This window comes from Chanodichthys erythropterus, chromosome 7 (genome assembly GCF_024489055.1).
Source record: "Chanodichthys erythropterus isolate Z2021 chromosome 7, ASM2448905v1, whole genome shotgun sequence".
Classification (NCBI taxonomy): Eukaryota; Metazoa; Chordata; class Actinopteri; order Cypriniformes; family Xenocyprididae; genus Chanodichthys; species Chanodichthys erythropterus.
Window position 1 is genome coordinate 27,448,850 of NC_090227.1, and position 12,934 is coordinate 27,461,783.

General features: G+C 36.1%; 1 protein-coding gene across 6 annotated transcripts in view; it reads left to right on the forward strand.

Annotated features, from left to right (window-relative positions):
* The window catches only part of elapor2a (endosome-lysosome associated apoptosis and autophagy regulator family member 2a), a 197,039-nt gene that overhangs the window by 113,609 nt on the left and 70,496 nt on the right, over positions 1 to 12,934 (forward strand). For 4 of the 6 annotated variants that reach the window (XR_010895502.1, XR_010895512.1, XR_010895506.1 and 1 more), the window contains one exon: positions 10,523 to 10,639. The exons of the other annotated variants lie outside the window; for them this stretch is intronic. The gene's annotated coding sequence lies outside the window, so the exon portion shown is untranslated. The remainder of the gene's footprint in view (positions 1 to 10,522; positions 10,640 to 12,934) is intronic. 6 annotated transcript variants of the gene reach the window in all.

Genomic DNA, 12,934 nt, shown 5'->3' on the forward strand with positions numbered 1-12,934 from the left:
TTAGTTTTATAGTTTATTTTGATACATGGTGTGGCGGTTGTATTTTGTAGTTTATTTTGATACACTTAAAATTAAGGTATTTGGTATTTTATTTTAAAATACATTTTGATGTATTTTTGCCCAATCCTGATTGCCAGACCGTTGCAGTATGTTTTGTGAACACCTTAGCAGCTGCAGTAGTAATGGCCGTAAAGCATGAGTTTAGAGTGTGTTAGTGTGAAACTATGTAGCCGCTTGGGTTCAGAATCATAGTGATATGACTTGCAATCATACTGATATGACTGAAAGTTGTCATTGTCAATAAAAAGTTGTTGCGTACCAAAACTTTAATTTCTTTCATAGCAAACAGAGCAACATCCTCTGTGTGTGTTGCTGGCCGTCCTTACGGCTGCCTTTTAATAAAAGAACAACTGAAACCAAGGTCCCAAAATCCTTCAAAGTTGGATTAGGATTATTTAAAGAATGTTGTTCCCTTTTTAATGAAGGTGATTCCAGTGTTTCTCAAAATGAGGAAGTGGAGTGTAAAGGGCCTCATTTAAACAGAGCCACCAGACATGCTTCAATGACTGTTAATATGGTCTTTTATGCCACAGCATCTCTCTCTCTCTGTCTCTCTCTGCCATAAGCTAAGAAGATGTCAGCTTAACTGTGCTGTCTGATACTGTGCATCTCTCAGAAACACACTGGCAAAAATGCATAGAACACCTTCTTGCAATATTATTTAAAACAGCTGTGTATGTAATTGCATTGATGTTAAAGTACTTTCTGCTCTCACAGTTTAAAGGTATGTAAGATTTTTGCATTAAAATATCCCAAAACCATTAGAACAATGTTATATATTTAGTTGACTTGTGTGCATACATTATCCCATATATTTATAGCAATGTTTAAATCCAGAGAAATCAGCAAGTGTAACCAGTGAAACGACCCATCTTTGTGTCACCTGTCAATGGCATCATTTCCCCCTACCCTCAGCTGTCAGTAGAAACCATGGAAATGTAAGCTGCATCCAATAATCACACACTTCCTTACTGTATAGTAGGCGAAAAACAGTATGTGACAAAAGAAGCATGTCCGAATTCATAGTACTCATAAAAGAGTAGGCAAAAAGTGACCTATTGCATACAGTGGACACTCTACTTTCCCATGAGGCCACGGGAGAGGATTTGTGAATGGCAGTAAACTAACGCAACTCACGCTCATAGGTCACACGATAATGACAACATGGCAAATGTAGTACATCCAGATTACATTCATAGTATTTAGAACATACTTTTTACCGGCTGTTAAGTAATTACTTGTTCAAAATAAGTACCTACTCAAGAAAGTATGCGATTTCGTAATTCTAAAGAATGTTTATGGAGGTTTTTCTGTATGAAGGTACATTTTATGCCATCAAGCTCCAAAGACACAAAGATAAAAGCATAAAAGGATCATAAAAGTGGTCCATGACATTTGAGCACTATATTCTAAGTCTTTTGAAGTCTTTCAGCAGCTTTGTGTGAGGAAAATGCAGAAATCTTAATTATTATTATTATAGTAGTCAACATTTGAAGTGGATCAAAAAAGTGAATCAAAGTTGTCCTAAGAAGAAGGTTTTAGGACAACTTTGATGAAAGGTTTTGATCCACTTCAAATGTTGACTACTGTATTATATATAGTGGTCAAAATTATTGGCACCCTTGGTAAATATGATCAAAGATGACTGTAAAAATAAATCTGTATTATCCTTTTGATCTTTAATTCATAAAATTAGCAAAAATCTAACCTTTCACTGAAGGAAAATAATTGAAAGTGGGGGAAAATCACATTATGAAATAAATGTTTTTCTCCAAAACATGTTGGCCACAATTATTGGCACCCCTAGAATTTGTTATGAGTAAAATATCTCTGAAGTATATTCCCATTCATATTTACATTTTTTTAGCACACCAGGGTGATCATGAACATGAAGTTGTCCAGCCATGACTTCCTGTTCCACAGGAGTATAAACATGAGGAAACACAAAGGCCAAATTGCCTTAATCATTCATCACAATGAGTAAAACCAAAAGGAGGTTGCAAAAAGTATTGAATAAAAGGGTGCCAATAATTGTGGCCAACGTGTTTTGGAGAAAACCATTTATTTCATAATGTGATTTTCCCCCACTTTCAATTCTTTTCCTTCAATGAAAAGTTAGATTTTTGCTAATTTTATGAATTAAAGATCAAAAGGATAAACAATGCAGATTTATTTTACAGTCATCTTTGATCATATTTACCAAGGGTGCCAATAATTCTGACCACCACTGTATATATTTTTTGTTTAAGCTTAAATGTTTTTATGTGCTTTTGTCATTTTTGTATTTTTTTAAATATTTCTATTTATCTTACAGAAATACATTTACATTTTAGTAATTTTAGTATTTCAGTTTTATTTCAGTTACTTGACAAGTCAACATTTCTAATTTTTCATTTTTTAAGTTTAAGTTTTTCATCTAATATTTATTTTTTATTTCATCTTTCTTTCAATTAACAAAAAATCTTTATTTTATTTTTGTAATTTTAGTTAATGATAACAACATTGAACAATGCATTATTGATGTCAAACCTGGTGCCACATTTTTTGACAGTTGTGGCAAAGATTTTCATCAAGTTTTTATTTTAATTTTAAATGGTTTACTTCATTTGGTTTGTTCCTCACATAAATAATTGTATGGTTTCAAGAAAACTTTCATTGTATGAGAAAGACCTGTCTAACATCTTTAGTTTTCCACAGAAGAAAGAAAGTAGGTTTGAAATGACATGATGTTAAGTAAATGATAAGAGAATTTTCATTTTTGGGTAAACTATTCCTTTTTAACAAACAATAGGGCGATACACTTGTCATTTTCAGTTGTATTCACTATATATAAAAAAAAAAAAAGTGAAGTAACTAATTTTTAATTAACTAACCAACTTTGAAAAAGTACATACACTGTTCAGATAAAAGCCAGAAGGCTGATACAATGTTGGAGAACATCCTTTTGAAATGCTGTAAACAAGAGAAGTGAATTATGTTTTACTGTTAAAAATAGGCCAAAAGAGTATATTTTACTGTACATCTTATTAGCCAAGAGCATCTTGATGGAGAAAAGATGTAAATGTGCTCCAACCATATACTGTACTCTTCATCTATGTTGCACAAAGCAGATTAGTGTGCACGTTTCAGGAGTGTGTCAGTCTGTGTCTGCAGTCCGTGTGCCGTCTGCCTCTTTATCCCGATCGAAACAATCGTTCTCAGCTAACCGGCACGGCCACCATTCATTAGTGCTTGACCACAGGAGCTCTGCTCATCAAACATTAACTCTCCATACTGAATTATTGATTAATCAGCAGCTCTGATACAGCAGCTGTGCACTGCTACAATTAGAAGCATAGGGAGGATGGTACACAAAGAAATTTAGAGAACTTCTTTGATTTGTCGCCACCACTTGGGTGTGAGTTTGTGATTTCTGTGGGGATGTGAGCGTGCTTACCTGTCTGCAGGTAAGAGTTAGAGATGTGCTGACCGGCGTAACATGCACTGAGGGATTGTGGCTGAATTGAGGAGATTTGTCTTGCTGTCCAAGTTGTCGATGTTCTTTGCTCACATAGATCTGATAAATTTGTCCTCATGCTGTGAGGAGTTTACAGGCCACTTCTTCCGTGCTGCAGGGTTAATGTGCCACCTGTGGTGGAGCGGTTCAGACCCAGAGAGGGTCATTAACTTCTGGAGGTGACCCACAGTGTGGAGGCCTGAGCTGGATGCTCAAGCCTGGAGAGAGTGTGCTGTGCTGGGCTTGCACGGCTGCCTCCGATCCTCAGATGCCTATGGAGGAGGCATCTGCCACCCCGGCTGTCTTCTCTTTGCTCTCTTTATCACTTTACCTGAATTTTGATTGTTAACTTTGTGGACACTATCTATCTGTCTGTCTGTCTGTCTACTCTAGGGTTCTATCTAGTGTTCTATCATTCTATCATTCTTTCAATTATTCTACCATTTTTTCCTATCATTCTTTAGTGAGGGATGCCTATACAAATGCCAACTTACACAAACATTACTCTTGCACTAAACTACTTACTAAAATACCATAGTAGGACCATGGTAAGTGTTGCAAATGTAAGTGTAGCATACCTTTTTGCACATTGTACTATGGTAATACTGTGTTTTTTGAGCATACACCATGGTAAAAGCTTGGTTTTCTCTGAATTATCTTTTAGTATAGTGTTACTGTAGTTCTTGTATAAATATGGTAATCATTTAGGATCATAGTACTATATGGCATTAATATCTGATTCTATCACTGTACAATGTTACCGTACATTTCTATAAAGGACATATGAGCAGAATCATAAAGCTGGAGGGGTACTTTTACCTCAGTGTAATGAAACAGTCTTTGTGTGTGTGTGTGTGTGTGTGTGTGTGTGTGTGTGTGTGTGTGTGTGTGTGTGTGTGTGTGTGTTTGAGTGGGTGTAGTATGTCTCTAAGTTCTCCTGTAGGTCAGAAAGAGGAAGTTAATTCCCCAGGTTGGGCTCCTGACTGCCTCGTCTCTTTGATAGTGTCACTCTTCTCTCTTTCTGTGAGCACTGCCTGAGATCAGTGCCATAGATACATCCTCAATAGCGCGTCACAGTCGCAGCTGTAATGGGGAAAATGTCACACAGGAGAAGAAGCTTCTAGACTCTTTTCAGCTTCTCTACCAAGCCTTTGTTAGCAACAAAAAGAGCTGCTGACATATTTTATAATATAAGCTTAAAGCTCTGCCTGAAATAACTGAAACTTCTCATTCAACTTCGCAAACATAAAGATTTGTTGGAGTTTACCAATGGCAGTCCTCACAGGCAAAAAAATATGAAGATAATGAAGGCTGACATAGTTAGGGAGATTTAGCAAGCGGTTTGTAGCCAGGATTATTGCGGGCCGCTCTATTGTGTCACAGTGTCTTGCTGTCTGTCAGAAGTGTTGAAAAGTGTTCTGGGCTGAGAACAGGGGAGAGCGCAGTTCATTATCCATCCTTTTAATATTTAATTGTGAGATTTGATAAAAAATGATCTAACATTTATGATGCGATCTATCTCATTGTAACATAGTCACATTCATTTCATCTGTGGTGGCTTCCCTCGGGTCAGAGAGACTCTTTCCGCACTCTCCCACCGCGAGACTTTTTTTCTTCCTGAATCATATCTATTCTAACTATTTGCAAACAATATTTTATTTTAAAACATGCACACATTAACTCTTATCTGTATGTTTAATATGTAAAACACAAAACATTTCTTCTTTCAGTTATGAGTTACATGAATTAGGTAAATAATAGCATATGTTTAAAACTGTGAAATTTCATAAATAAGTTAAGTAGTTTGCATCACTGTTGGATATTACTGTCATTCGCTAAACATTTCTATCGTAAAACAGTTGTCAAATATTAAATGTTTAGCTAGTTATATCTTGCCACACACTTTAACTACTAAAGTGTTGCGTTGAAGTTCACACTCACCTTCAGTGAACAGTAAGCCCAACTCCTTTGATTTGATTAGTCATTTTATTGGCAATCTATTGACAGACATGCAATATAATATACATAACTATGTTTTCATTGGTGTATAAAATCGCCATTATGCGCTGGCATGTTTCAACAGTAGCCCTAAATGGACAAACACTCTACAGAGCGTGTTCAGTCACTTTGTTGTTGTTCTTCTAAATCGTTCATGTTTTTAGAGGCAGGTTAAATCGTCACTACGTTGAATACGCACGATGAAGAAGTAGTAGTAGTTGTCTGGTTTATTAGAAGCAGAGACCGTTCTTTGTTATAAGTAAGAAGAAACCTCATTGCTTGACTGGCTACTCTCTTCTGTCTCAGGCGATGACATCTTTGTCCTGTGTCAGCCTGGCGGCCACCATAGCTTCTCTATTTTTCTTTGAAAGGGAGGGGTGAGCGCTGTTGTTTGCAGTTCGCAACCTCACCGCTAGATGCCACTAAAATTTACACACTGCACCATTAATGTGCAGCTTCATAACTCTTTTTAATATCAAGCATGTCCAGCAAATACAGGTTACAGGCGACTCACATTACAGGATTTGACTGATTTGAATATTAAGAAGGGCCATAAACACTATGCTTTAAATGGAAGGAATGGAATGTGGCAATTTGTGTTAAATTATTTTAACATGTTAAAGATTTTGAATTATTCACACGCTTAATGATTGCATACTCTTATACCAGTTTGCATGGTATTTAAAATGCTTTTACATGAAGTTACAGAGTACTGTGGTATTATGGTATTACCACAGTACCATGTTCACAAATGCATGGTGCCAGCAGCATAGCTTTATATGTATTATATATATGATTGTATATGTATATATATGATGAACCAAACTGTTTTATATGATTCAAACATGGACATTACAAGATGTTACTTTTAAAATGATACAAAATATATTTATAGTTTGTCTAGAATCTTTAAATATTTGTTAATATACTTGTTAATGTGTTTGTTTGTTTCTGTGTGTGTGCTACAAATTGGAGTCATGACCAAAGAAGTGTTAAAGTGTGTGTGGTAAAGCATATGGCTGAGCTGATGAGCTTTTTTTGGATGGCTCATTCTCAGCAAGGGTGTGTGTGTCCATGTATGTGAGAGTCAGAAAGCGTGTGGTGCTGTTCTCAGGGTTTCAGATGTCCACTCTGTGGTCGTCTTTAGCATCACTACCGCTTACTGTCATTTGGGATAGTTGCACAGTCCGACGCAGACGGCTAATTAAATGGGCTAATTATTATACACCTCACCCTCCGATAACTATATGCCGGCCAATGTTTCATATCCTCTCCTTCCTTTTCTTTATCTCTCCTTCAAGGGAAAAGGGGGTCAGCTCACTCCCTCTTTAGCTAAAAGTTTCGAATTGTTCCCCTTTGAAAATGCTCTCCACTGATCTGGAGCTGGGAACGGAGTCATTTCAGTTTTCCTTATCTCGCTCCAGCTTGGCTTGTTCTCTCCTCTTTATGTCATTACGAGCCCTGCTGTTACGGATTCAGGTATTAAGAAATCTTCGGGCATCTTTATAAGTCGGATGACATCCAAATTGAGACGTGCCAAGCCTGTTTGTGGTGCAAACATAATTTTGGCATTGTACTCTATAAAAGTTAGCAACGTACAGTTCAAGAGTGCAGCAGTTATTTCGATAAATTTTCACATGCGATTTAATGTCATTATTTTGATTGTCATGTTCTGATGTGGAGGAATTGAGTTTGGAAAAAGGATTGTCTGTAAATAGCTCACTATTTGCTCCATTGAGCCTTTCTGCATCTGTTTGTTAGTATGTGTGCTTGTTTTTATTTACTGAAACTGTGCAAATAACTGCTGTCCTGCTGTGATCCAAAGAATATTTTAAAGAAATAGTTCACACCAAAATTCTGTCATTATTTACTCAACCTTATGTTGTTCAGCATTCTGTTATGTAAGAATCAATGGCGTTGGACATTGTTAATGATACTGAACTTGCTGTACCATGTTTTATTATGCACAAATGCAAATGTGAAAGCTATAATGGCTTCATATTTAGTTTTACATTTCATACAACTGAATTTACGTTGAATTTATGGTACTTTTCATTTTTTTTTTTTTTTTGAGTTTGACAGCTACCCCTACATCAGATGTTTGGAAAAGATCAGCCTGAACCTGTTCTAAACATCTTTTGTGTTTCAAATGACATGAGGGTGCATAGACAGTATATGAATTTTAATTTTGGGTTGATCTATATGTCTATCAACAATGGCAGCAAAACAGATTAGATAGAAATCAAATAGTTCTCATGATGTTATATGAATTTACAAGAAAGTTTGTGGTTAGGAAGAATTTTTTTTTTTTTTTTTAAGAAATTAATACTTTTCATTGAAAAGTTAAATTGATCAAAAGTGACATTTATAATGTTACAATTTCCTTTATATGAATGCTTTTCTTTTAAACTTTCTTCAAAGTTTCCTCAAGCATCCTGGAAAAAAATGTATCACAATTTCCCAAAAAATAAATAAATAAGTAAATATAAAATAGTGAGAAGCACAATTGTCTTTTAATTAATACATTTATTCAGCAAGGATAAATGACATTGATCAAAAGTGACAATAAAGACAGTAAAAATGTTTTCAACATCGATAATAATAAGAAAATGTAACATATTTCGTAAATGTGGGAAGAAGGAGGCGGGAACCGGCGAACATTCAACAAAACTTTAATTCAAAATAAATAAAGAACAAAACGAAAGTAATGCCTGCAGACCCTTGCGGATGTCTGCCGGCCACACAAACATAATAAAACATAAATTAAGTCCAGGCCTGGTCCTCTCTCGTCCTTCACTGACGTCTTTCCTCCTTTTATGCCTCCGGAGCTCCTCCGTGAGAGACTTGAGGCCGGCGCACCTCGCAGGTGATGCTCATTATCACTCGCGTCACCGGCCTCGCACCGTTCCCTCGCGGCTCTCGCCCGCCCTGCTCGTCACAGAAATGTTCCTTGAGCATCAAATCAGCATATTAGAATGATTTCTGAAAAATCATGTGACAATGAAGACTAGAGTCAAATCTGCTGAAAATTCAGCTTTGCCATCATAGGAATAAATTACATTTTAAAATACATTCAAATAGAAAACAGTAATTTTAACTTGTAATAGTATTTCACAATATTACAGTTTGGTTTTGTACCGACCCCAAACTTCAGCTCTTCATAACATTGTTAAAAATCTTTAGTGTTTCATGGAACAAAAACATTCTTACAGGTTTCAAATGACATGAGGGTGAGTACAAATATTTTATTTTGGGGGAAACTGTTTGTTTAAAAGAGATGGTAGCGAACAAAACAGTTCGACATTTCTCACATTGTTAGTTGGCTTTGTCTGGCAAAGAAAGTTTTGCCTCAAGCCATGGCAGCACTAACTTTCTGTTTGCAGTGGAACACACATACACATACACGCACACACACACACACACACACACACACACACACACACACACACACACACACACACACACACACACACACACACACACACACACACACACACACACACACACACACACACACACACACACACACACACACACAGATATCTATACACGCTTGCACAGGCAGATTGGCTGAGCCCCTCTAGATGGACACATTGGCCTCTCATGTCTTTGTGAGGACTCAAGCTGCTCCCCATGAAAAGAGGCTCTCCACGGCGGAAGAGAGGTGGAGGAAAAAAGCTGATTCCCTCCTTCTCTCTTTGCCTCCCAAATTCAGAGTGCTGGACTCTTGCAGTGCCCTGCGGAGGTTCACATATGAGAAAGCAGTATTGTTTCTCATGAGATGTCTCTTCGATGTTCCACTTACACTCTGCATGGCCGCATCAAATGCACACAGACGCACACACGGAGTCGTAATGGGTTTATAATAGTAAACTGACCCTCAAAAGTGGGTGAAATCCTAAATGGATGATGGATTACTATGAGAGGCCATTCATGACATATTTCAAACTTTACTTTCATACACACTATCAAATTCTCTCTCATACACTATTATACTGTCTCTCACACACTACTAAACTCATTCACACACACATTATCAAACTACCAAATTCATTCACACATGCACATAAACAATTATGGTCCTATATTATATTAAAATCTCTCACACGTGCTATTAAACTCTCTCTCCTGAGTGATTAGTGATGGGAAGTCCAATTCATTTCTGTGAACTGGTTCTTTTGGAAAGTTAGTTTCAATTAACTGGTACAAAAAACCCTGATTCATCAGTTTCTTAATGTCATCGCATAATGACATATCTTTTCTAACAACTCAGTGTTATGACTTATGCTAGAGACTGTGGTCTTTAGCCTCCTTGTTAGAGCACCCAACTCCCATGCCAGTGGACCAGGGTTCAAGTCCCGCTTAAAACGGGTGGTTCTAACAGAAGAGGTTGTATCATTATTTTATATCAGATAAGAAGACTTGCGCATAAACTACGATGGAAACACATTTAAGGTTTGTCAAGGTTTGTGAATGCATATTGTTCATTAGTGCCTTTCATTCACTTAAGTTAGTGGTGTTTATTGTCACAGTGTCATTTGTGATCCTTCATGTCGGAACGGATTCCAACAATATTGAGTAGCCCACATCTTGTCTATATTAAAGTTTCCCACCTAAAAAAACACATTACAGAGATTTATGCACAAGTGCAATGTGCTCTACATGTCTGGTGTATGTAAATATATACAATAAACTATAGTAAAATTTATTTGCACACTGATGCCGGAAGCGATCGCTCACACTCATAGACATATACACGCAAGAGATCACTTCCAGCATTTTCAGACCTCACCAACCAGATGCGTATGGCAGTTGGACATAGTGGTGTATTAGAGGTAAAAAATTATATAAATACTGTTCGGTTTCTCACACAAACCAATCATTTCATGTCTTAGGACATCAATGTGTCGTCACGAGTCGCAGGGTTTAATTTGGACTTGTCTGTGCGTGTTTTTTTGACTCTTATAGATGGAATTCCCATTGACAAGCATTATAAGACTGACAGACCGCAACGGTTGGAGTTAAAAATCATCATTTGTGTTTTACTGAAGAAACAAAGTCACCTCCATCTTGGATGCCCTGGGGGTGAGCAGATAAACATAAATTTTTCATTTTTGGGTGAACTATCCCTGTAATATGCTATTTTGATCAAGAGATCAACGGTCATGTCTGTGATTGGCTACATTGCTCAAAGGTACAAAAATGTGTTTCACATAGAAACCTTTGACGTTCTGCCAATATGATATTATTACACTGTCAACTGTCAAGGTGCTTTTGCTTTTCATTTGATAGATATTCCCGTAGAACTGGGCGTGCTGGCCGAGTGGCGCTAGCCTATGCATTGTTCTAAAATCAGGTTTTAATTCTGGCATGTTAAATTAGAGTTTAATCTTTGTTTTGTTGTGTATGAGTGCATCCCTATTAGGAAAAAAATAGGCATGACAGTGAAAATATTGCTCCATTAAAATGTAAAAATGGATTAAATCATTCCTTTTCTGAAATTGTTTTATTAAATTTCATAATCATTCTATAAATGTCACTTTAACAGCTGCATGAAATAGCCTGACACAAACAAAAATCTGTAGGTTTATAAATGTTTTATTCGGCCACGACCATTAACGTCACAACAGACGGTAAGTCCTATATAATCTTCGGAAAACTTTGACAGTAGTTGAACCAAAAAGCGAGAGAGTTTGATAGTATGAACACATTTTGTATTGTTTATGAGAGAGTTTGATAATCTGTGTGTGTGTGTAAAAGCTTTGATAGTGAATGAGAGAGAGTTTGATAGTGTTTGAAAGTAAAATTTGAAATATTGTTATGTTTTGAATGGCCTCATATAGATTACAGCTTGTTCACATATTTGTTCACTTAATTATACGTAGACCCATTTAAAAGCACAAGAGTTTAAAATGGTGAACAGTGTGTTCAGCATTCCTTAACGCACACACAGACACATACATACACACACACTGATATTTTTCTGCATATAAAAATGATTCATTTCCATGTTGACAGTGATTGATTTCTAATAAAACTTAGCCAAGTCTCATTATCAGTTTAGCATGTGATATGAAAGCTTTCATTTCCTGTGAAGAGGGGAAGTGGATGCCAGCTCCGCTGCTTTTTATGAATTCTGCTAGTTTTTATGGGGGTAAAACAAAATCTGTGATTAGTAGGTTTGTTTTAAGGCTGGTTTTGATTTTAATATTTAGGACAAATATAATATATGACACTAGACTAGATTATTCATTTTCTGTGCAGAACTCACCACTATGATTTTCTAAAAAAGTGATGGTTGCCTTTTTTTGGTTCTAAAGATATTCCTGGGTTGTTGTTATTTTTGACATTTTTAAAATAAAATTTTAATATATTTTTATTTATTTTATCTTTTTTTTTTATTTGTTAAAATTGTATTTTTTCTCTATTTCCCTTAATATTGTGTTGATAGGCAGTTGCTACTTTGGAAATGTTTTTAATATTTTTTTTTTTCATATTTTCTATTTGTTCTTTTAGCATTTTTTTATTACATATAATGTTTAATTTGATTTTTCCTTATATATTTCTTTAAGTCTCTGATATCTTGGTTTCATTTGACCCATGTTCTTCCTCCAGTTTAAGGATTTGTTTTGCCTTTATTGTCCGCCAGGCAAAAATCATTAAAAAGGCACATAAAAAAGTAATGGCATACCTCTTCTTAGCAAGCAACATGATCTGAGTTATCATTCACATTGTTTTCAATATTAAAAATACAGTGCACCTTATTAAAAACAATATACTGACAGCAGTGTAAGAGTCTATAAATCAGTATTAAAATAGCATTGCAAAGTGGTCTTCCAAGACTTGTAAAGGTTTGGGAAATGTTACTCTAAGAATAATTATTGTTTGCTGCATTAAACTTTCCTGAAATCATAAGAAACAGAGGCACAGATCACGATGCCGCTGCTGTTTTCCAAGTGCTTGCATTCATTTGAAACCGTGGGCTGTGTGTTCTGTGCTGGCAGATTGAGACGCCAAAGGCACACACTGTCTCCTTTGGCAGTCAGTTCAATAGCACTGACATAAAAGCATTTAATAACATTCTAATCACACGCTCTCGGCCTTGCCAGAAAAAAACATTTCACAGCTGAAATTAGCGCAAAATAACAAGAGAGTCCTCAAGAATCTGTTTAGCAAATCTGTTGTGATACGGAAGAAATCTTCATTAGCGTTATCTCATTTGAAGATATCCGAAAAATCATAAATAGGTCAGGTATTAAATGCGAGAGCTGGCGCAGATAAGCTCTATTTGTCAGAAAAAAAAACAGGTGAAATGTACCAGACAGAACTCTCAATAAGCTAAAAAGGCAATGTAGGGTCAAAGTCATTACTCCAACCAAA